This window comes from Pezoporus flaviventris, unplaced genomic scaffold (assembly GCF_033815535.1).
Source record: "Pezoporus flaviventris isolate CSIRO_AGI_PZ_B2104156 unplaced genomic scaffold, CSIRO_AGI_Pfla_v1 ptg000007l, whole genome shotgun sequence".
NCBI lineage: Eukaryota > Metazoa > Chordata > Aves > Psittaciformes > Psittacidae > Pezoporus > Pezoporus flaviventris.
In genome coordinates this window covers 28,744,131-28,768,241 of record NW_026892555.1, presented here as the reverse complement: position 1 = coordinate 28,768,241, position 24,111 = coordinate 28,744,131, and the positions used below count along the sequence as shown (strand labels likewise).

At 40.9% G+C, this 24,111-nt stretch overlaps 1 protein-coding gene across 4 annotated transcripts in view; it reads right to left on the bottom strand.

The window, feature by feature from the left end:
* PAG1 (phosphoprotein membrane anchor with glycosphingolipid microdomains 1) overlaps positions 1 to 24,111 on the bottom strand; it is a 111,797-nt gene that overhangs the window by 29,700 nt on the left and 57,986 nt on the right. The window contains exons 1-2 of one of the 4 annotated variants that reach the window (XM_061448213.1): positions 19,313 to 19,981; positions 16,773 to 16,837 (exon numbers count right to left, since the gene is read on the bottom strand). The exons of 1 other annotated variant lie outside the window; for it this stretch is intronic. The gene's annotated coding sequence lies outside the window, so the exon portion shown is untranslated. Of the gene's footprint in view, positions 1 to 16,772; positions 16,838 to 19,312; positions 19,982 to 24,111 lie in introns of those variants that run through there. 2 more of the 4 variants (XM_061448214.1, XM_061448216.1) reach the window with 2 other exon arrangements.

Sequence of the window (24,111 nt, the reverse complement as noted above, 5' to 3'; positions counted from 1 at the left end):
TGGAAGCCTGGTGCTGGAAGGAATTACTGATACGGACTGCACTGCTATTGCAGGCTGTCAGAGAAGCCTTGCAGAAACTGCGTGCTGTAAGCTTTCAAAATAGTTCATGTTTCTGCTTCGTGAAGCAGCAGAATAATGAGGTTCTGATCTAATTCCCCACTGTATCTACTTCTACAGAAATCATAGCTGGCTTATCAAAGGATATGTGTGCTCTATAATGTGCAAAAAGAGATCTAAGACAAAACCGAACAGGCCCAAACCACCGGTCACTTTTAACCCCTTCTAAGTCTCAACTTCTAAAGAGAAACCAAGTCTCTCTGAAAACATCTATCTCTGGCACTGCAGAAAAAATAAAAAAGGTTTTGCAGCAGTAAATGCTGATTTATGCCGCAATCTGCATTTAGACTCCAATCAACTCATTCATGCCTTTGTCAGACAACATCACCTCAAGGTCAACAAAGTTGACCTGACTTCTCTTTCCATGCTTTCCTTTGTACTCCTACTAGAATTTTAGCAATTTCACATTAGCCTGCATTGCAGGCTCCCTTTCCTCCTCAGAAAGACATTTGGGAAAGTGGGAAGAATCAAGGAAGGTGTGTGAACAATCAAGTGTGTGAATTCAGGAGCTTGCTTTAAGGCAGTGGAATAGTTTCCATTAAAATAGTGGAGAAATTCAGAACATAAGAGATGTCACTAGCAAGGTTTTCTAGCAGACGGTAAAATTAGATTTTCAAAGGAAGGTGAGCATAATTGCATATGAACATGATTATGTCCCCGTGAAACACAGTCTGCATCCCAGGGTTAATACATGTGCATAATTATGTACCTAATGTGTCATGTAGCTAGCACATTTATTTCCCACATTCACAAGGTCTTTCTGTGTATAAACCACACACGCTCACAGATCTCCAATAAAGCTACCTTCCATTATAAATCGGGTCCTGAGCAAACAGGTTTTTAAACTAATAACTTAAAGCTCACAAATTCCTTCCATGGTGGGTAATAACATTACCCCCATTCTACTGCCAGCAGTACAAAACCTTCAGCACAAGCAAGGAAAAACGGAGCACTGTGGACACAGCTTGCAAATGTAGAGCTGTCCAGACTTGGCCAGTTGCTGAGGAAGAAACCAATAATGAAGCCTCTGTGAAACAGCTCCTAGGAACACCACCACATATTTTCCCCAGGCTTTAGCAGCCAAATGATGACTGTCTAGAATGCAACAGCAGAAAAGCTTTATCTGATGAGTGACCATGCAAAGGATTATAGCTTAATTGTAGCATATTATGCTCTTTCCCACACCCCCACAATATCCCATACTGCTTTCTGGCTGCAGTGAGGTAATTAGACCGCGATTACTGCATACTTTAGAGTATACAGAAATGAAAGCTGTCTTTGTGAAGTGCTTTCCAGCTCTGACACAACTACTCCTGATATCTTTGCTTTTCCTGGAACGAGGTGCTACTTCATATTCAGCACTGCCTGTTTATAATTGCACTTTACTGTTTATGAAATTCTACCATCCCAAGTCCCCTTTCAGTCTTTGCAGTGAAAGAACATTTTGAGCAACCCTTTTGCAAACTCAGGTAATAACAGAAATACAGAACTCCTCTAGCCTGGGAAGCGGGAACACACAGAGATTGCCTCTGTCATCTGACCTACAAGACCTCTAAAACCCATGGCAATCAGACTTGTTCTCAAAATGATGTCTGAATCAGGCCCATGAAACATGACAGACAGTACTTTTCCAGAGACCACTTCCAAATTCCAAAGGACCCTGAACATAGAAATACAGAAGATTGCAGAATATGCAACGGCAAACCACAATGCTCTGATTGTCCCCAACAAAATGCTGAAGAAGGCGGAACTTCTCTTAAAAAACAAGGCTCTTACTTAGAGTGGGATTCAACTTCTGTATGTTTATTTCTCTAAAAACAGGCTTCTCTTCACCAAGATGCTATCTACGGGGTCCCACCTGAGAGATCTCACCTCTGTTCCCATCACATGAGAAGGCTAAATGACTTGCATTGATGCTTCACTTCTAGATTGCTAAAATTTTAGTACTAATAGTTAGATCAGTTCTACCTAAACTGAGAAATTTAAAAAGTGCCCTGTATCCAACTCTCAGGGCATTACAGCCTTAATCTAAAAAGCCCAGATTACTGAATGCCAAAGATAGCATATATCTATACATATAAAAGTCTGGAAGACAAGAGTGTTCCAGGGAAGCTAAATGATGGTCCTTAGAGGTAGAGCACAAATTACATCAGAGGGACCTATTATATATAAGATCAAATAATCTTGAAGCAAAAGAAGTTAGTGAGAATTGAACTGTATAATATCCTGCAGCAAGACAGGCAGCAGTCAGTAAATTAGGGACAGACCAATTTTAAGAAAACAGCATTCAGCTTGTGATGTGCTTTGTAAAGCTGAAGGGCTATTTCAAGCTCAAATTTCTCGTTATTCACTCTGATTCAGTAAAATTAATTTTAACTTTCTAGCATTTGTATTTTATTAGGACTGCCAGCTTTTCTTAAATATTTGGTGCAGATATAGGTATAGAAGCCTTCGTCATTGCTGATAATGGTCCATGTCCTGAAGAGTTTATATTTTACCTAGGTAAGACCAAGTTAGCACAGGAGAGACTCCCTTTTCATGAATAAAAAAAAAAAGTTCAAGACAGAGGTGGATTCAGTGTTTTTTGAAGAGCTTTTTGGCAGAGATGAGAACTGCTCCCAGTTGCCTGCGGTGCCTTGCCAATGCCTCATCTACGTGATCTTCCTTTTCTTCTTTGACTTGGCAACTTGGAAGCATGGTCCTCAAGGACCATGTGGACCTTGAGGAAAGGTGCTGCCTTAACTTCACTCATCTAAAAATAATCTAAACTGTCTGCATGGTCAGTGAAGACAAACTTCTGCCTGCAGAAAGAGGAGTACCTTCTCAGGTAGAGGAGACTAGGAATGGCCTTCACAGCTGGTCATACCTAGTCTCCTCTTACAGACCACTGAACTTCCAGACACCTAAAATAAGGAGAGGAGATACCTATACATCATGGGCAAAAGCAGGGAAGTTAATGTGAAGTGACCAAGTGGGGGAGGTCTTTGCGTTACCTTCCTTGGCTGACATGTCAGAACAGAAAACGTGGCTGTGTAGTGGGAGCAGCACTGACAGACCAGGGCTTTTCACGGCCTCACGCTGTTGCACTATTTCATTGTAATTTCTCCCTGACATTTACATGATGATGTCATTCTGTCCTTTCAATGGGAAGCAGAGCTGGGGCAAATGAAAACATTACTTGCTTGTGACGGTCCAGCACACCCTGCAACTTCACCTTCCCCACTGAGGTGCATGGCTCTTCTTGCCAGCTGGAGCAGCATGGGGTAGTGAGGCAAAATAAATCCAACCATTTCCTGCTCCTCACACCAACATCCCGGCACGTGGCACATTTTATCCTATGGGGAGGGAAATAAAAAACTCTGGGCTTGATCCTGATGGACTGAAGCAGCAAAAGCTAATCATGTATCCTCTGGGAATGATCTACGAACTGGGTGTCCCCCATGCACACCCAAACCCCTCACTCCCTCATCATGACTCACAGCAAATACAATTATAAGATCTAATGAACTGCAACTAATGTAATTCTGAAAGTCTTCACAGCTAATGAAAACCAGGTCTTCCCCTTCTTGATTTGAGGTGTTTAGTTCATACACTGTGGAAAAGAAACTGTCCATAAAGCTATGTATGAATATTGCATTTACATACGCAGCAAATGCAGTTGTCTGCCACAGTGTTGGACTCTTTCTCCTGACTGCTGGATATTTAACAGTAGGAAACTACCTGTGAAGAGAAATGGACTTCAGAAGATGGATACTTTCTCACACCATTTCAAGGGAACTCACCATTTTTAGTATCATCTACTAACTACCACTTTTCAATCTGAACTCGGTATAAACAGAACATTTCCTCATCATGAATAAATCATGACCACTAATAAAAATACACCCCTCTTCCACCTAAGCAAGAATCAGAAGACAGAATTTGGCCTACAGCTTGTAAACCTGAATAACAAATGACTAAAAAAACCCTTTTTTCCCCTTTCCTCCAATCAGTTCTTTTTGCTGCCTGTTGGCATCTATTTTTCTCCAATTTAAGCATCGCTAATGCTGCAAGACTTCTCCTGCCTCTCTGCTTTCCCACATTACTATCATTAACCTTATTTTAGCAGGAAGCACTACAATCTGAGTAGCACTGCAGATAGAAGGGTAAATACATCATGCCTCCTGCAAGGAGTTTGAGTTAGTACTTTTGAGTTACAAGCTGCCAAAGCATGATGACAGAGAAGCAACTGCTGGTAAGCAGGACAAGCAGAGCACCGCATCATAGAGTCAGTAATCAGCCTCGCTTTTCTTCTTACAGGTTTTGCTTTTGTGCTGACCCAAATCATTACTTCATCCCCACAGAACTTGGTCTTGTTAAGGCTTTTAAGGAGAAGAATAAGACTAAAGTTTGATGAAAACCCTATACTGGATACAAGGATAACTGCTCTCCAGGGACAGGAGAGTAATCAAGACAGACCAGGTAAGATGAAGAACAGTCTCAGACTGGTGATGTGTGAGGGGAAGAGCAGAAAGCAAGCTCAAAACCTCTGTACAGTAGTCCAATTTACACAGAGCTGAGAGAGTCTTTTAGCTGTACACATGCAACCACAGTGTGCATGCACACCAAAGAAACTACTGTTTCCACTCCTGCATGGCCAGGAAGCCTTGACCACTGCTGTCTCGCTTCCTTCTGGTACCTTCACCCACCCTCTACCACCAGTGAAGCCTCGTTCCTTCTTCCATAACCACCACCTCCTCCTTTCCAGAAGCCACACCAGTACTGCTCCAGTGCTGCAGCTCCACGAGGGCATTAGCTGAGTATTTCTCACCCTGGACAACACTTCTGGTTTAGCACTTCTTCCCCTAATTATTTTTCTATAATAATATACTGATCCAGCAAAATCACACAAATTTCTTATAAAATTACCAGTACAGATATCAATATCTATTGATTACTTTAGATATGGCCTATTAATACTAATAAGAAGTCAGTTCAAGAACAGATACAGCTACAATACACCCCTCACCCCCCAAGCAATTTCAACAGCTAGTTATCTTTTACAATTTACCATTACTTCACTGCTATAATACCCTGTTCAGGTTTGATTTTCCTTTGCCAAGCAGTCTGGATTTCATCTGCTTTATCTTTATTCTTTGAGAAATTCACCATGCTCAGGCTTGCTGTAATACCCTCCTGAACGTGGCTCATTTCAAAGGACAACCTAACACTAAGTGGTGAAAAAACACTTTATCTTTTATCCTTTTCCATCACTTCAGGATACAGTTTTATTGTAAAGCAATCAGATTCTGCAGGAAGAAACAGGTTTCAAAAGAAACCATTCCCAAATCAAGAGGGTGACCATCAGTCACTGAAAGCTGAAACATTTACAGGTTAATATGGTGGCAGCAATAGCAAATTCATTTTTCCTTTTGTTGAAAGATTTTCTCAGGTACAGCAAACAGCTGGCAAACTGCCTGAAGAGCAGAGGTCATCAGCTCTGCGCTTACTTAGACACAATACCAAAATGATGTGCTACTTTCAGAAACACAACTGTGCTGTTCTTATAGAGAACCCTCTTTGAATTTTCAGCTGGCTTGTAACACATGACCACAGACCTTAGTTTTGGGCAGCCGCTAAACTACTTGTGTTGCTCTGTATTCCCATGAACTATTCAACCAACAGGAGAAACACAAGACTGAGTTTGGCTGGAAGAAAGCAAAACCAACAGAAAGTCTCATCACTCTCTTTACCCCAGTTTTACAAGTCTAAAAATAGCAGAAGGGAGCTAAGAGATATAACATGGGCAAGAATGAGAACCAGACTAGCAAAGGAAAATTTATTCTTGGAAAATCCCTCGTTTTGGAATGGTTCCACACAGCCATGCACTGACCCAAATAGATTGTGGCTCCTATCATTCCCTAGTGCATGCAAACAGACAAAATGCTGACGTGCACCAAAACAGTTTGAGGCAAAAAAGCCAGCCAAATATGCACAGAAACTGCCAAAAAAAGAAAAAGCACAGCAGCTGGTGCACAACTGCTAATAGGCAAAGACAGCACTGCTGGCAAACACAGGTGAAGCAGAGGCAAAGAAAAGGCAAAATGATCACGGAAAATCCAAAGGTCAGCCCAAAAAAGATGGAGAAAACAAGCAAGTCACCATAGAGTACCTACTGCTGCCTCAGAAGGACAGTCATTTGACCCATTTCAGGACATCCAATTTATTCCACTGTGGTGGTGCTGCTCAGTGATCATGCCTCAAGGACACTAATTTCCCCCTGGTGCAGCTTTCTGACTTGGCTTGATTGCCTGTGTTGCCATTCTGTGGCTCTGCAGATGAGCCTGGAGGACAGGGAGATCATGGGTCAAATCCACAGCACGTCTCACCAGCTGAGATACAGAGCACAGCAGAGCAGTAACATGGACAGCAACTACAGTTTTCTCTCCTTTATTCCTCTCAACCCTTCCACAGTTTTCTAATTTCCTATCAATGAAGTCCCATGTGGCACTGCACGCTCAGTGAAATGTCACACGTGTGACGTGATGGGTGGGAGTCAGCCACCCATCATGAGATGTGAGATGTCCAAGTGTGTTTATGGGCAAACAATGTGTTTGAACCTCCATATTCCGAGGGGTTACAAGGCAATGGAGCCTCACAAGGGATGCAGCTGACCAGCCCATGGGAATGCTACTTAGTTGCCTAAACTCTGGCAGATAGGACCACCTGAGCTGCCAAGGGCATCCAAGCTATCTGGATGTCTGTGCAGATATGTTCATGGAGGTGGACAACTTGATGCAGGAACTGCAGGACATTCATGCCCTTCTGAAGTGGCAGCTGGGGGTCAAGAGGCATAGCCTATGCCATTTAAAGCAGCATTAAGTACCCTCTCTCTAGGCAGATGAAATCTGCATCTGGATGCCGTTGGCAGACCTGGCACAGGAGCTACAGAAAACTGTCATGTTTCTCAAATAGCTTTTAGAGGCTACAAAAAACATCCCACGCCATCTCAAATGGCACCAGCTGCTTCTGCATGGCAGCTGAAGGGGGCCCTTACTGCCACTGACTGTAACAGGGCTTGAAGATGCCTTACAGGTATTTGCCTAAATTTGGGAATTTTCATTTGCACTTCAATCTCATACCAGTAACATCATGCTAACTGTTACACAGATACAAGCATCTTCCTCTACAATAATTTTCCGAACAAGGCTGAATGCTTTTAGCACTAAATCATTCTCAGAAAGTCGTAAGGATTTATGCAGGGATGAAACATTTTAGTCTAGTATCAGAAGAACACTTTTCTCCAAACAGAACAATGCCAGAGCATCACACTCCTTCCAGCCGGCAGGATGAAAAATGAATGTCCAGATTTTCAGCAACATTCACTACCACAAACCCTGTAATATTAAATTACCTGACAGTGCTTAGGACTCCCAAGTAGAGAAGAAAAGCAGCAAATAAAAACACATGAATCTAGTCACTGTATGAATTTTTAAGACCCTTCTGCTGGAGCATCAGTACACGGGCTCATATCAACATTGCGTTAAACATCCCTAAGCAGCTACAGAATGCATGTATAAGGCTAGCAAACAACCATCAAAAGGCCCCTATTCAGAAAAAAAGAAGTTCTTCTCCATTCATGAACATTTTTTAAAAAGTGTTCATTTCCCTGTAATTTTTCCCCATTAAAATTTTATGTTACCACAAAGAGATAGGTAGGAAGGGAGCTTCTGGCCCAAACCTGTTCCCAATTGCTCTTGTATAGTAACTGCAGTCAGAACCTTGTCCTCTCTGTGGAATTACATGCTACTCTAGGTTTCTCTTTATTTAACTCAACATTAACATACACGTCTCCGCAGTAAAATATTAAACCTGCGCTACAGGCAACTATTTGCCCAACTACTTTACACAAAAGTAGAAAAAATGACAAAGCCTTTTACTATACAGTTAAAGAGCCTAACAACATTTAAAAGGCTTCAAGAATTCAGAGACCTTAAGAAAAATACAGTTATTCTTTCTGTAACAGGAAATTTCCAGTAAGTCAGGTCATGGACTTCTCTTGTAGTCTCTTCTTGCTTTGTCTTTAATACTGCTGTGCTGTTATGAAAAAGAAACAAATAGCTAAGTGCCCTGCAGTTAGTGCTAAACATTAGTTACTATTTTGTAAAAGTAAGTTGAAACTTAAATGTCATCTTTCAGTGTAAATCTGCTGAGACTGAGTCTCTTCCCAGAGTAAATCTATTACACTTCAGTAAATAGATGGGATATAAATAAAGTAGGAACTCGGCAGAGTTTAAAACAGGAACTGCCACTGTATTACCATGCTTATGGCAATGTTACTTAGAAGTATTTGTTTTAAAGTCTCAGCAGGCTCACCCTGCTGAACGGTTTATGTAGGACATCTACCAAACAGACAGAATTGATCTCTGAGTGCCTCCTGCTTGGTTTGTAAATTTACCTACTGTGACTAAGTACATAACTCATTAGTAAAAACAGTCAGACCTGGTTTTCCTGAGGGTAAACTAAGGTTTCCCATCATCCTTAAGAAAAAACTCCACAGAACAAGAGATAAGGAATATGTAAGGCATTTAAATAAGAGCCATTATTTGAAAAGCTTACTCCCATGGCCTGAACCAACATGCAAACATGGACTCCCAATCATCTTCACAAGATAATTATAATTCATAATTGGCACTTCTAAAGTGCTCTCACAGAACTGTGCAAATATTGACTAATTAGCCACACCAGAATCCTGTGGGGCAGGTGAGCAGATACATTAACCCCTCTTGCCTGCTGAAGGGGCTGAAAAGGCGGCGAGGTTTCCAGCCCCGTGCCCCTTGTCCAGCCCATGTTGCTCCCTCCACTGATGTGCACAGAGGGGATGAGATGAGCTCTGTATTAGCAGAGCTCTGGAAATAGTGGCCAAACCTCAGTTAGTTATTCAAAGTCTTGTTAAACAAAAGGTCTAGATATTCAAATGTAAAAATAAAGCCTGAGGATTTGATAGTATATACATGTGAATGGTAGCCTTTTGTGCTGAGGAACACTCTATGTACTACTGCACAATCATTGCTTATTCCCAGGAACAAAATATTACACAGGTCCTGTGTACGGAAGGGTAGAGTAGAATGGAACGGAAGGGTAGAAGAAGAGCTCTATATGAGTGGAGTAAGATACCCCTTTACTTGAAATTCAGAAGAATCTACTGTGTACTCAAAATGAACCTTGAAGAAACTAGAAGTCCTGATAGAGCCTCCAAGAGGTTTTACCTTCCTCATGTAGTAAAACATACAAAGCAGGCAGCACCACTAGCCTAGAAGAAGAGTTTAGAAGTGAAGATCCCCCATTAAATCTATCTCTTCAATTAAGTTGCCCTTAGAAAAGCAAGTCATTACTGTCTCAGGTTTGCTGCTTTAAACCAGCAAACACTAATGATGGCTTTATTCCAGAGCTTTGTTTTTAACCACCACTTTCAGAGGTGACAATCAGATCTTTTCCAAATAATTGTATTATCAGAAGCTTACAACATATATAATATATACCATATAAAAAAACTTTATTTGGCATAATCCTGCTTTGTCTATTGAAGCCGCTGGTTTTGTGTTGTGTCTAATTTCAGCTACAATCTCCTTTGGGGAAAGATTGTGTCCCTGTGGTTTTGTAAAGCCTCATTCACAGTCAGAATGGCATATAAATAAAATAAATAAGGAGAAATCATGAACTGTGGGAATTTATTCTGCATTTATCAGGAATTCACAAGTGAGGATTTACACAGTTTTAAAAACAGATTTTGAGATATCTTCCACAGATTTGGTTCTTTTCTACTTTTTAGAAACTGAGAAATTGGGAGAAGTCTTTTATTTACCTGCAACAACTATCTAGGTAAAAATAACAACAGAAAAATCCAGTTACTGTGGACTGTTTGAATACTAAATCCACGTTTATTCCACTCTGAAGCTCATTCTGTAAATGAGTTCATGTGTAACTGCTCCTGAGACAAGCAGGTTTCCATTCCTGGTAAAGAACATTGATAGGATGGCATTTTAACTGCTGCATTAGTTATCTACCCTGAGCAAGACTAGACAAAACAAAAGGTAGGAATAGAATAGAACTGGACGATCTAGTGAGCAAATTTTGCCAAAAAATGCCCACACCACAGGAGTACAGATTAGGTGGCTTGGGCTGCCAAGGGCAAAAAGAGCTTCTGTGCTCAGAAGCTCTCAAGAATCTTGAAACAGTCCAACAAAAATTACTATTCTATAAATTGGGCACTGATGGCCATTCACCCCCCCAAGTCCCCAACACACTGAAGCAGGGGCTGAGGGATCACAGCCACATCAAGAAACACGCTGTCAGCAGTAATGTGGCAGAGTCATAAGCCAAAGCAAGTTTTGGGTAAAGTTCTGTATGCTATACTGTTTTGGTACACACAATTCTCCTCTTCAGGAGGAAGAAAGGGGAAAAATAAAGCAATTTTTATTTCTCTATAGAAGTATGGTTATGAAGACAAGCATTCAGCCTGCTCTGAGGCTTTGATGAGCAGCTTAAAGGATCTCAGGAGGCTGCTAGGCTCTTGCACCTGGAGCCGGCAAGTCACTGAAAACACATGGCGACTTTGGTCTGTAGGAATAAAGGACAAAGACTAGGGTGAGTGCCTCTTTTCAGGTACACCAGTCTTTATCCACAGTAAGTAAAATGCAGCAATACTGGTAAAATAAGCAGCTGTGTTATTAGAAATATTACTTGTCCTGGATAGCCTTAAAGACCTGCAACTTACCACACATGTAAGGTGAGGGGTCTGTTCCCTACGGTTAGAGCAGGGACATGCCCCATCCTTCAAGATGCCAACCCTAACTCACCAAACTCATAATTTTTCTCATTTTATTTTTTGTCAACAAAACTAAAACCTACAAAAGGAACAGCATGTGGGGTCAGCTCTGTACGATGGAAAATGCACCCCTTTGCAGAGTTAATAACATGTCCTCACCCTCAAAAGACATTAGCATGAAATAGCAGCTGCTCATCCTCTGAGTGCAGACAAGTATTGGGAAGAGGTGCTGAGAGGCTTTGTCCTAGAATTACATGTCAGTGCTTTAAACATGATGTCAGGAAATTATTTTAATTGCCCGTATCGGTCAGGGACAGAATTGGTCCTATATTGGTAGAGTGGTGCAAATATCTTTCCCTGATCAGGGTGTTGTTTGAGAAGATCATGCACAGACCCAAATACCTAAAAAAAACCTCACCATGAAATAAAATGACAGAAAATCACCCAAATAAAATAGCTTTGCAAAATATTAGCTAATAATGATAGATTCTGACTGCAAGTCTTACATACAAAGATCCGTTTTCTTCCAAGTATGAGCACTGAAAGAGCAAGAACTGTTATTTTTGAGATCAATGTTACAGTTCAAATGCCACAGACCATATTAAAGGCATTCACAACTGGCTCTGGGATTTAGAAAGAAAAAAAAAAGACACTGTCATAGAGAGGTTTCTGGTGATCACAGTGCTAATGACCATGATAGATTTTTTTCTAAGCATCATTATCTAGTGGCCTTGAGTGCTAATTAAAACAAGGACTATAATGCCTGCTTTAATGGGGTTTGTCTCAGTAATGCTCCTAAATGGAATAAACTACATTAAATCCAGACAAGCTACAAAGAGAGATAAATGGCAAACCAATGCACTGAAAACCTAAAGATTCTTTTAATTTACTATTAACTGAGTTGCCATCCATGGCATTGACAGTTAACTGCAGTTTTGTAATCCATTTGCTGAATTGTACAACTAAAATAGAAATGTGCTGTCCTTGCTTTTAAAACAACAGACTAAAGGCCTGAATTAACCTCCAGAATGGCTGCTTTTGCAAATACTGTACTAGAACAGGCTGTATACCTATTTTCTTCTTTAAAAATAAGGATAGCAGCTCCCCCGGAGTTTTTTTGTTAAAGTAAATGGAATCTGACCCTACCAAGGCAGCCTCTGCACATCACAAGAAGGATGCCCTGGCAGACAAAGGACCTCGCATGCTCCCTCAGCAACCACAGCCATTCCCCACAGCTCCAGTGCTGCAGGGACAGAAGCTAACTGATCTCAGTAGGCTTTGGATTATCCTCTTAATGTTTATGGGAGGGAAAACTGAACGCCAGGAAGCTTAATTCATTGCCGTTGTCCTTCTCCTCCTTGTTTCTTTGGCCTTGCTCATCCCCCCTCTGCATACCCTGGCCCACTGCATAGCCATGCTGAATTTCTTCAGCTGGATACCCAGAAGATCAGCTACATTTGAAATCCTCAAAAGCAATTAAGTAGGTTTCCTGATGTATCTATTTTGCTGTACCTCTCACACACTGAGATGGGAGGATCCTCAGCAGAGGGGAATGCAGACTACAGGATTTTGGACAGATTCTGCAGGAAAAGATGAAAATGTACAGATAAAAATGACAGCTAAGGTATAGAAGCAGGAATATTCCAGTGTTTATTCAGAGGCAAGAGTGAAATGCTTCCAGGTGTCCAGTTTTGGAAAAGATGGATTAGCTCTTTGTTCACAGTGTACACAAAATGTAGGATCATGCATTTTGTCTTGAGGAAATTTTCAATAAAGGTCTTTACAAACTGAAGCTGTAGCTTAGGGAACATAAAATACATTCTGTAATTAATTGGTTCTCCCCAGTATTGTAGAGAAAAAATTCCTGTGGTTTGATTGCTTTTGTAAAATGGTTATTCTTCTGCTCTCATGGGACTGTGAAAGGTCAGTGGTGTTGACTATACATGATTTATAAAGTACTCTGGGATGAGAGGTGTTGTGTAAATGTAAAATATTATCAGAGCATACTCTCCTTAATTCACATGCACTGAAATGGAATTGGCTGTGCCACAAGAGCAGAACTAAGGAACCGAGTTAGCCTGATGATAGAGGACTGTCTAAGGTACTGCTAGGCTATGACAGCACAAGTATAGATTAATCTCACAAAGAGATTTATCTAATGATGAAAGTTATTGCTGTTCATCTGGAACAGGTTATATGTAGATTATGAACGTGAAGACTGTGCTAAACAGAAATGACTAAGTAGGCAAACTGTAGTCTACTCTGTACCACAAGGAAAACGTGGCTTCTGAAGCAGATGTAGGCACAGGAGCTCCTGTGTAGCCCATCTACCTTCCACAGAAACACTGCGTCACACAAGCCAGTTCTCAAGTATATGCCCGAGATGCTTGCCATGCCATGGTCCTCACGTGCTTTGCAAAGCCACACTCAGAGGCACTTTCAGACTCAAAATATGCATCCTATTTATCCCTGGTTTTGCTGGAGGCTTCCAAGTTCCCCTTGCACATTTGAACCTTGAGACTTGTTCACTTACAGCTATACCTAAAGAGGCTTCTTAAAAACCAGTGTCACCAGTGATAATGACCTGGACTGGACTAGCGGTCCCATCCCCTCTCAGAGAAGCATAAATTATGCTTTCACACCACTTTTTGGGTTCAATTCCAACTTCTCTCTTTCTTCTGAGCACAACAGTTTATACTTCAACACTACAATAAATAATCAGTTTGAAGTAGATCTTAAAATATTTCAACAGCTGGGGCAATGACCTTATTACTCCACTTTACCGTAAATGGAAGAACTCCCATTCCCCCTCCCAAAGACAGAGATTGCAGATCATATTCTGAATTTTTTTCAAGACCTAGGTCAAAAGATCTCTCCAGCACAGCCTGTTCCCCTTCACATTATTGTTCCCACTCTCACAGATTCTTTTATCTAATTCCCTTCCTCCCTGAAGTTTACAACGTCCTTCCAAAATTTTTTCAAATGCACTTCCCTTCTCCTAAATTCCCTGTCATTGCCATCTAAAACCCTTCTTCAAATAATGCCAGTTTCTTTTAGAGAAACGACACTATGAATTCAGCATCACAAAGTAATCTCTTCCTGCCTTTTCTCCTGTGCTAAACAATTTTAGAGCTTTTTTTGAAGGGGAAAAAAGAAAATGGCAAGAAAAAAATCATACAATACAGTGCTTTGGTGAAAGTATATGAGCTTCCTGCTCCTAAAGAGAAAAATGAAGCTCTTACTTTTGAAGGTATTCATGCTTTCCCATGAAAATTGACACATCTGTCTGAGCAGTAAAGAAGATTCGGATTATCTGTATTTGAGAGAATAGTTACATGGAGTTATTGCATAAAATGATTGATTTTCTAGCAACAGAAGTTTTATTCAAGGATAACATCAAAGTTATTCTCATCTGTGCAAAACACTTCTCATCCATCCACACAAAAAAGGCTCCTAATTTCCTCTATCCTGAAAAAGAATTATTGTATTTTTCTCTTCACTGTTGGTTGAAGTATTTGGTTTCTTCTACTTTCTTTGGATAATTTTTACACTTAATAGATTTGCTCATTTGTCTACAGTTAAATTGCTGCGTTAATAGCAGACAATGGCGCTCTTAGGCTACACTGTACGTGATTAATCCATGCTCCAACTAAAACCACTTATCATCTGGGGGCTATCCTTCCCATTTGTCTTTTCCCTGTGTTTCCAGTTCTCTTTCCTAACAAGGAGAATGACAAAAATCAGTATGGGTTTTTAACCTAGGGAATGACATTTTTAGCTCTGAGCACTATGTGTAAATGTAAATTTACAGCTGTTAGAACAAAGAAATAGCAAATGTGAGGCAGATGTTAATATACAACCCATTGTTGGTAATACAAGCAAAAATCAACTTTAAAAGTCCCTCAGCTATTCCAGTAATGAAAGCTGACTTGCTTGTATATGTACATAGGCCTCTGCCTACAGAAAAAAGACCTAACTAGTTTCCTGCAATCCATGGAGTCTAGTCAAATCCTCTGTGTCATTTCTTCTTCTTCTGATACTATCAATCCATGGGCTAGAACATAAAGACAATGAGGTAATGTCCAGATGTTTCTTCCATTTAGCAATCTGATAAACACCCAAGGAACACTTAGAGTCTCTATTGCCAAGTAAAGTCAAGTGGTATCTGGACGATTTTGAATCCTATGCTATAGGACTATTTTCAGGAACATACTCATCATCAAAAGTTAAACCCCATGTCTTGTTTCTATCAACTACGATTTGAATATATGTTTCCAAGAGCTTATATAGCTAGTAGGCAGAGCTAATGAGCAACTGCTCTGAGCTCACCAAGAACTCTGCTTTGTTTTGAAATCACCAACTGAAAAATCCTCAGAATGTCTGTGAATAAAATAAGGTGCTTCTTGCTGTATCTAGCATCTTTGCTGCTTCTACCATCTTCTAACCCTTGTAAACTTCTGAATTAACTGTCCTGGCATGGTGAACACAAGTCACAGCCAGAGGCACAGAGGAGCATGGATATTCAGGGTATAATTACAGTTTAGATTCTCCTCTAGGGTCTCCAGCCTCTCTCTAGCTCTCACCATCTCACATCTCTCATCATTTCGTCTCTCTCATCTCACATCATCCCTCCCATGGACCTCGATCCCCATGAATCCTGAAAGTCCTTCCTTCTAATGTTAATACAGCAGCGACTTCCGATTGTCTTGTGTCAGGCACGTTTGTGTTTGTAATTCCTTTCACACTAGGCAATTCATTAAGGGCTCTGTTTTGATTACCAAAATGTGTGAACACAATTTTGTATCTCATCTATACAGGGTCATTCCTATGTCAACTCATTTTTGACTGCGACAGTCTTTTCCCATCCTAAAGGCAAAACAGTGTTTACATTTGGTTAGTTAAAATATTTACATTGCACATTCAAATGATGCATTTTCCCAGTGACAGGGCTCTCTGTGGTATTTCCTCTTGTACCTACTATGCAGCGGAAAGAGATGATTAAGATGAATATTCTGGGTATCTCTAAACAAGCGGATTAAGGAAACAAGCGGCACAGCTATGCTATGCTAACGCTGCTGGGCTTTGTAATATCCATGCAGGCTGTGTAATCTGTACTGTATGAAAGCCTGCCTTTTAAGATCCCAAATCAGAAGAGCTACGCATTATCCAGTCATTGTATTTCAAATAGATTCTTCATTTATTGACCATTTACTTATTATGAGGCAGAGTAAAACATGACAGATGTAGGTCCTGGGAAAGGAGGCAAGAATGATGCTGTTGCTGAGCATCAGTCTGCCTGTGGGTAAAAGCCTCGAGTGCACCATGTCTGAAGGGCTGCAGAGATGATGGAGGCTGCTACCCAGCAGGAGAAGACAGAAGTGAAGTTGAGAAGGAAAGGCAACAATAAAGCTGGCAGCAAAAGGCCACAAAGCCACGGTATTTCTGGGAATCAGAAAACACACCTGATTCCCTGTGTTAATTTAACACTAGAGAGCTCAATAAAATGCTGCAAGCAATGCTACAGAGGGACCTTCTGCAGACAGCACGATCTTTTCCCCCAAAGACACTGCTTGAGCCTCACAGGAGAGAAAGAGTATGCATATAAAACTTCACGTGATAGTGAAATTCATCATCATTTAAGACATACTAACATGAACACCATAAACTCATGTATTTACTCATTTTGCTCATGCATTTGTTACTACTGAACTAAAAGGACCACCATATGCAAGTCTTTTTGAGAAGAAACCAGATGCAAAGTGAAGGAACTTCTCACACAGGTATTCCATAGCAATGCATAATTAGGGAAAACTTAAAAACCCCAGCTCTCAGTGGGTATATTCCTTACCTTACAACACCATCCACACAGGTCTTCATACAGGCTCTCCCAGTGAGGAAGCAAAAGCTTCTGTGCTGAAAAAAAATGATGATGTGCTGGTTAAGAAGACCCTGCCTGTGCTTACGTCCATCACAAACTCTGCTGCATCTTTTTGTTTACAGAAACATATACAATAGATGAAAGTTCACTGTGTAAGCAAAAGTTATTTATTTTAGATCAACCCTGCCCACTTAGTGTCATATACTTGGGAGGAAATGGGTTGTAAAAGTCACTGTATAAATGAGGCATGCAGCATTTAGAAAATGAACTTTAAGCAAGATTATTTTATGTGTGGGAGACATAGTTGCTCCATTTTATTCAACTAACAGCAAATGAAACTTCGTGTTTGCCAGTTAAAACACAGCAGTAAAAGTAAAGTAACGCTACACCAGTATGAAGCAGTATGTCACAATAATAAATAATCGATTTTGATTTAACCTAAAAAACCACGCTTATTCGCATGTATTTTTATTTCCTGATATGACTGCCTTTAGTAAAGTGCCTTTAGTAAAGCATCGACTGAAAAACGATCGTGAATTGCAACCCCTTTAATTATTCTGGTCCCATTGTTTTGCTTGTGCAGAACAGCTCTGCTTTGGTATTTCCACACTTGCTGGTCCTTGACAAGCGAAAGAAAATCACTGAAAGACACAGAATCTAATCTGAGGTCTCACTTCTTTTTCTCATGGAGTTAATGACCATAAATATCTCACATTTGACAGAAAAAAAAATTAGACAAGCCTAAATATCCTTATTATTACTTTAAAATGTCCTTCTTTACTATAGCAGGTGTTGTCTGTAATGTCTCTCCCTGATGAGTATTGCTAAAATGCTGATGCCCAAAAGGCAGGATGAAGCGTCCAGCACCATCCCTCCAGCCCTGCTGCTGGCTGAAGGGGCTGGGGAGCAGGGACCCCACTCCCCCATGCTGGAGCCCACAGTTCCCTCTCCCTCAGTGAGGATAGGCCCATAGTGAAAGCTTTCATGAAGGGAGTAAACAGAGTCATTACCTGCCCACCTGGTGCCTTGCACCGCCCCATCACAGAGCAGCCTGGGGAGCAGCGTGTGGATAACTTGGGTGGACACTCCTGCACAAAGGGGATGCTGCAAATCCCCAGGTTGAGGGCCAGGATAAATCCAGATACCACACTCTGAGCAAACAGTTAACAGTCTCACAGTTTTAATGTAACTCTTTTAATCGTTATTTCCCCCAGCCATGCCCGTGGGTACACAGCCTGCAGCTCCCAGCTTTGGCTAGCTGGCTATCAAAGCTGCACCGGTTTTGGCAGAGGGACGTGCAGTATGATAGGCAGCGGCTGACGCTGTCACTAGCAGGATGTTTTCCAGAGTTTCTCCTACAAGGCAATGTGTTTATTCTTTGAAACAGTTGCTCCCTAAAGATTAAAACTGAGCAGGAGCACAAAAGCAGCATGTGTCCTCTGGGGCTGCTACGTGCCATAAAGGAAACAAGAGGTACAAGCTACGTTCTCCTGAATTACACACAGCACATAGTGCTGCACTGGCAGAAAACAGTGAAGTCCTTCGGCGCACAAATTAAACTCTTGTTTTCACGCTCCTTTGGGGAAATAATTAAAAAAAAAAAAAAATTCAACAAAAATTTCCCCAACCACCACTTGTAACATTAAGAGCTCCAGATGTAGAGTTGGGGGTACCCACCGCAGCTGAGCCCATTCACCCCAACCTGGGCAAACAAAATGAAAAACAGCCAAAGCTCCAAGACAAACACTTTTAAGACCATGTTCGTTATCATCCCCAAATTGCAGTGTACACTCTCAAAAATACAGTCATCAATTGCAAGGGACAGAAAGCGTTAGGAACAGCAAAGAGACCCAGAGAAGCACTCAGACAAAGAATGTGTTTACTTTAGAAAAATAATAATAATTTTTAAAACTACTAAAAATATCACTGAAGTAGTAAGAACACAGGAGAAATATCTGCACAACAGCATAAATTCTGTTTATCACAGTCTGCATAATCTTAGTTATTACAAAGTGCCTGGAAAAATGAATGCAACAATGATTTTTCTTTCTGCTGAGGTGTGTGGAACAGATGTTAATTTTTACCACTTCACAGGATGTTTTATACCCCAGGAAGTACCTGCAGGGGTGAGGAACTGTCTCTGGTAATAGGAAGAAGTATTACCTTGCTTAATGGCTGTATGTTAATGTATTTTTATTAGCAAAATCTATTTAATATTGCATATACACAGTAGCTTGTGGCTTAAAAAATAAGAATGCTGGAGAAGTAGACTAAAGAGACTTTCTTCCTCTGATGGGAACACATACAGATTTCCTCATTACTGGTAATCCGAACTAAGCCTGCATAAAGGGGACAAACTCCTATAACCCTCAGGTACAGGACGATGCCACCTTTATTCTCCTAAGGAGTACAGCCAACTTCATAACTTTTCCCATTGCATCAGCCATATTTTAATTAATAACTGAATAGCAGCAATCACTACCGTGCTACTATAAAGATACAAACATTACCTTCGATTAAAAAGGTCTCCTCATCCCAGTCCCCATCTGATTGTGCAGAAGACACCAGGAGAGTCTGTTAGTGGTGCTCTGAAACTTCCTCTTGTCAATGCAGCTCTAGGAGATTCTGGACCCCTATCCTCGGCTGCTCGCCGATTCCGTATGCACGGTGCAGATCCCCACCTTCTCTGACTGCCAAGTCGGGCACAGCCTGCGAACAATGCTGCCTCTGTCAGCCCGCCCAGCCAACAGTGGCACAAAGACACGTTCATGCACAGCCCTGGACTTTCTTTCTTTTTCCTCCTTCTTCTTCTTTCTGGAGTACCAGCTGATGAGAATGGGTGGGAGAAAAATGCTTATGGATCTGTGATCAGCCAAAGCTTCGCTGTGTTCAGGAGGAGCAAGACGGTGTCAGCCCAGGATGGACAACCTGGTGCCTAGAGAGGAGATGGAATCCGCACTGGTGAGAGTGCTCCCTGCCTCACTTCACACATTTTTATTTCAGATCCGTGGGTGGCTGTGTGAGCAGGCAGCCCAAACAGGGGAGGAGTTACCAGAAATGCAATGCATGACTTGAAGCCTTGTCTGCCTTCTCGAGAGCAGGACAGAGAGGCAAAATCACAGTGCAGTGACACAGCAGTGAGCTCAGTCACCCCACCTGCCACTGCCCGCCTCTCCAAACTGGCTGGGAAAGCTCCTCTCCCTGCTGAGGAGTTATCCTGGGATGGAACATGGAGGCAGCAGCTGCTCTCGCACCCCTCGGAAGTCACACTCCGGAGAGCCTCTGAGCATGCTGGCTGTCCCTTCCCTCCCCACAGCATTGCCAGTTTAACTGTCAAAGATGCTCCATGATCTTAACAAATGACTGTAGGATGAGACAATGAACGACATCCTCAGCAGATGTTTACAGCTGTCACTAGGAAGTGGGGAAGATGGCAGCATCTTAAATTTCAGTTTTCTGCAAAGCTCCCCTTGGAAATCAGAGAGGCAGAGCAGAAAGACCTTTTAAAATCTGGTATCTGTATTTTTCTTCTTGTGAAAGGATTATCATGTGCATCATGCACACATTTCATATAACTTCAGCTTTGTTTTCTTTCCTGTCAGAAATTGAGAACTGATCTGGCCCAGCTTCAGAAGAGTCATAGAATGATAGAATACCAGGCTGGAAGAGATCTCAAGGATCATCTGGTCCCACCTTTCTACGCAAAGCATGATCTAGACTAGATGTCTCAGTACCCTGTCCAGCCAAATTCTAGAAGTGTCCAGTGCTGGGGAATTATCACTCCCCTGAGGAGATTATTCCAATGGCTGATTGCTCTCACTGTGAAAAAATTTCCTGAGTGATGATCTCTGCTGAAACCAATTGGAATTTTAATTTCTAATATTCCCAAGCCAAGTTCCACAATAGATGGTAGCTGTTCACATTCCTCCATATTAATTATAGTCCAGATCTTAAAATGCTGCAACTGAATGGAGCAGTGTGCAACAATGTGCTTTCTTCTAGAAGCACAATCAAGGGACATGCAGCCCTAGGGTGCAGCACAGCTGTGAACTCATTCCAGGTCCCTGATGAACCATTGCAGTGTTAGAACAATTTCCTATGCAATTAGTACTAATTGGTGACTTCCTGGCAATCCCCAGGGGCTCTATCTCACCCTTTTGGCAGATCCTACCAGATCAGGCTTGATCATCAGTGGGGCCATCACTGGTGCCACAGCAATCAGGGCACATTTTTGTGTCCGTATTTCATGGGAAGTGGCAAGGGCTATTTTGAATAATGAACAATCTCAGATACGCCACTTTCAAAGCAATGCATATTAGTTTGTAACAAGATGCCAAAATAAGAGGAATTAAATTAAATATAATTAAAAAATTCAGACTAAATAACATTAAATATAATTGAAATTTCTAGAGGGAAATTATAAACTTTTTTTTGAAAATAACTTGCATAAAAGCATTTCACCAATGCCAAGCTCCAACATCATTTTCATGAGCAGTGGTGCTAATAGATAGCAACAGACCAGTAATACCCTGCATCTTGTGCTCAAAATTAAGCTGAAACCAGAGCATTACAGATAAGCAACCACCTCTTCTAATTTATTCTTTAGTAACAGTTCTTAAGGAAGTGTCTTCCCTTTATCTATTAATAAGCTCAAGTTGTCTTAAACATCTTCCCAGATGGAATTAAGCAGGATCAGGATTGATTTATATCAGCAAAGCCCCATGACTCCATGGCAATAAGCAAAATCAGATGCTTTTTGACAGAACATTGGATATATCCAAAACATAATTCAGAGTAGCTTCCGGGTCAGCATCACAGCTGATGGATCTCCAATGTGATCTCTTTTTGCTGTACAGAATTATTTAAGAAATCCTAAACATCCAGATATTTCTACACTTTAAAAAAGAATTCTGAGGGAATTATTTAGAGTCAAAAGGATGCCCTAAATGAGAACTGTACGGGGACCAGCCTACATACATCATTCAATAACTAGGAAAGGATGCAACAACTAATGGTAAAATACATTAGGAAATGCTTGTTGCTAGAGGCAAGTAGAAGTACTTCAACTAAAACAGGTCAAGTACAATTAAGAACAAAGTCCTACAGGCCAGCTTTATTCCTCCTCCCTTTACTGCTTCTCCTAAGTTTTCAGTCTACAATAATCAGTGGCCCTCAGCATTACTCTTCTCATACAACTTTCCTCCTTTGCCACATAACGTTTGGGAACCACAACACAGCGTCAATTGGCTGTCTAATGTTCTATTCGATTTTTTAAAGGCCTTATTGTCTTCCCCCCCCCCAACCCATCTATGGCATGTAAAGATCCAACCACTACCTTTTAGCTTTACATGAAAAATGAGTACTTTCAAACTATTCTCATAATTATTTTAAAAGTACAGAACATGACTAATTTTCACTGGTGTAACCCCACAGTAATTCCATTGACTTCCAGTATCTTTGGAAGTACACCATCTGAGATGTCCCTCATCTCTCTCTCACACATCCTTAGCTCTCAAAGGATACAAAATCAGGAAGATATTGCTCAGGGCAGTTTAGGTAGCAAAAGAGGTTGGAGGGATGAATTAAGGAAGCACAGAACGAAAGTTTCAGAGAACTTTTCCATAAAAACATGCAAGAGGAAGGAGCACACTGCACACTGTCAAGCACACTGAGGTGCAGTATGTGTCTTTGGAGTTGCAGAAAGATTATTACATTTCTTAGCACACTGCTACTCTGAAAAAAATCTGGTCTGCTCACAGACTTTTATAACACACACTTGATCACACTCTCATTTTACATCTACAACCAAGAGTGTGTGGGATATAGCATTCAGTTTTCCAAAAACACAAGACCAGGAGTTTTGCCAGTGAAGCATGCCAAGTCTTTGTCACTGCTGCTCTAATACCCTGATATCAAATTCAATCTTTACAAATACAAAGCAAACATCATTAAGCAAATTATGAACATCTCTGTCCATACAGATAAGGGTTACAGTTGTAAATTACTTCTCTAAATAGGTGTTACATCAAATCTTCATCTAGTAGAAGACAAATGTGTTCAGCCTGCATAAGGTGATAATGAAGCCTTAACCCTAGAGATCTTAGTTAAATTTAAATTAGCTGTCAATGAAAACCAATTTGATAACACTGCTTATTCTAGACTTCCCTTAATTTTTTTTCAGTCAAACTTGTCACTGCTGTTCCTTCCTGCATTAACTTTCTGAGACTGTTGCTTCCAGTGACAGTTTTATTTTTAGCACTGCACAGCATCAGTATGTGCACCTCATCAGGTCCTTCTACCAGCCTGAGCACAGTGCTGGACTGTACCAGGTTCTCTACAACTACAGGAGATCCAGAGATTAAACAGATAATTACATGTAATTGAGCATCACCTTTTGCTCTGGCTGGGAGTTCTTCAGTCCTGGGAAGTACCTGCATATCTCCTATGTCTGCTGAAAGACATACGTATGCTAGACTGCCTCCATTGCCAAGAGTCATATTTCATTTTCATCTACCTTCCTGAAGTATTTCACTTGGACATGGTCTGTTCTCTGCTAAAAGCTCTTGACTAACTCAGGTGGATACATCATCTATACAAGTTAAGTAAGACCTGCGGCCTTGTGGATTTTATTTTGTCAAATCTAGCATGTGTCTAAAGCCCCTTCTTAGAGCAGTCAAGTCATAGAATGAGAATCATTTAGTTTGTAAAAGTCCTTTAAGACCATGGAGTCCCAGCCATTAACCCAACACTGCCATGTATACCACTAACCCATGTCCCTAAGCATCACATCTACACAGATTTAAAGTCTACCAATACAATCTAAGTTCAGTATTAATGTGTTATAATAATGCAAAAAAATTTTCTAAATCTTTTTTTCTGATGGAAGTTGGTTTGCAGCATTACAGTAATTATGAACTACTCCATATTCAGTAAAACATTTTTAAGAATACCTGATGTTCTTAAAAACAAATTTCTCATCTTTCCATCTCTCTGATTAGCACCGATAATGGAACTCAGACTTTCACCTCTTCTGCTTCCAGTATTTATCAAGCATTTGAACATAGCTCTTCAGTTTCCATTTGCAGTAACCAGAATTTCCAACTGTTTTTTTCACCCAAATACTTCATAGATTTGAGCTTGCTTTGTCCAGACAAGACCAAAAGTATTCAATCTGCTACAGTCAAGACTAAATACTTACATATGGTTTCCTCATGCTACTTATTAGGACATGGTTGGCTACAAATGTCCTTCCTTCAACCTCAGCTAGCTCATTTTCATTAAAAATGAAGAAAGAAATCACATTACTAAG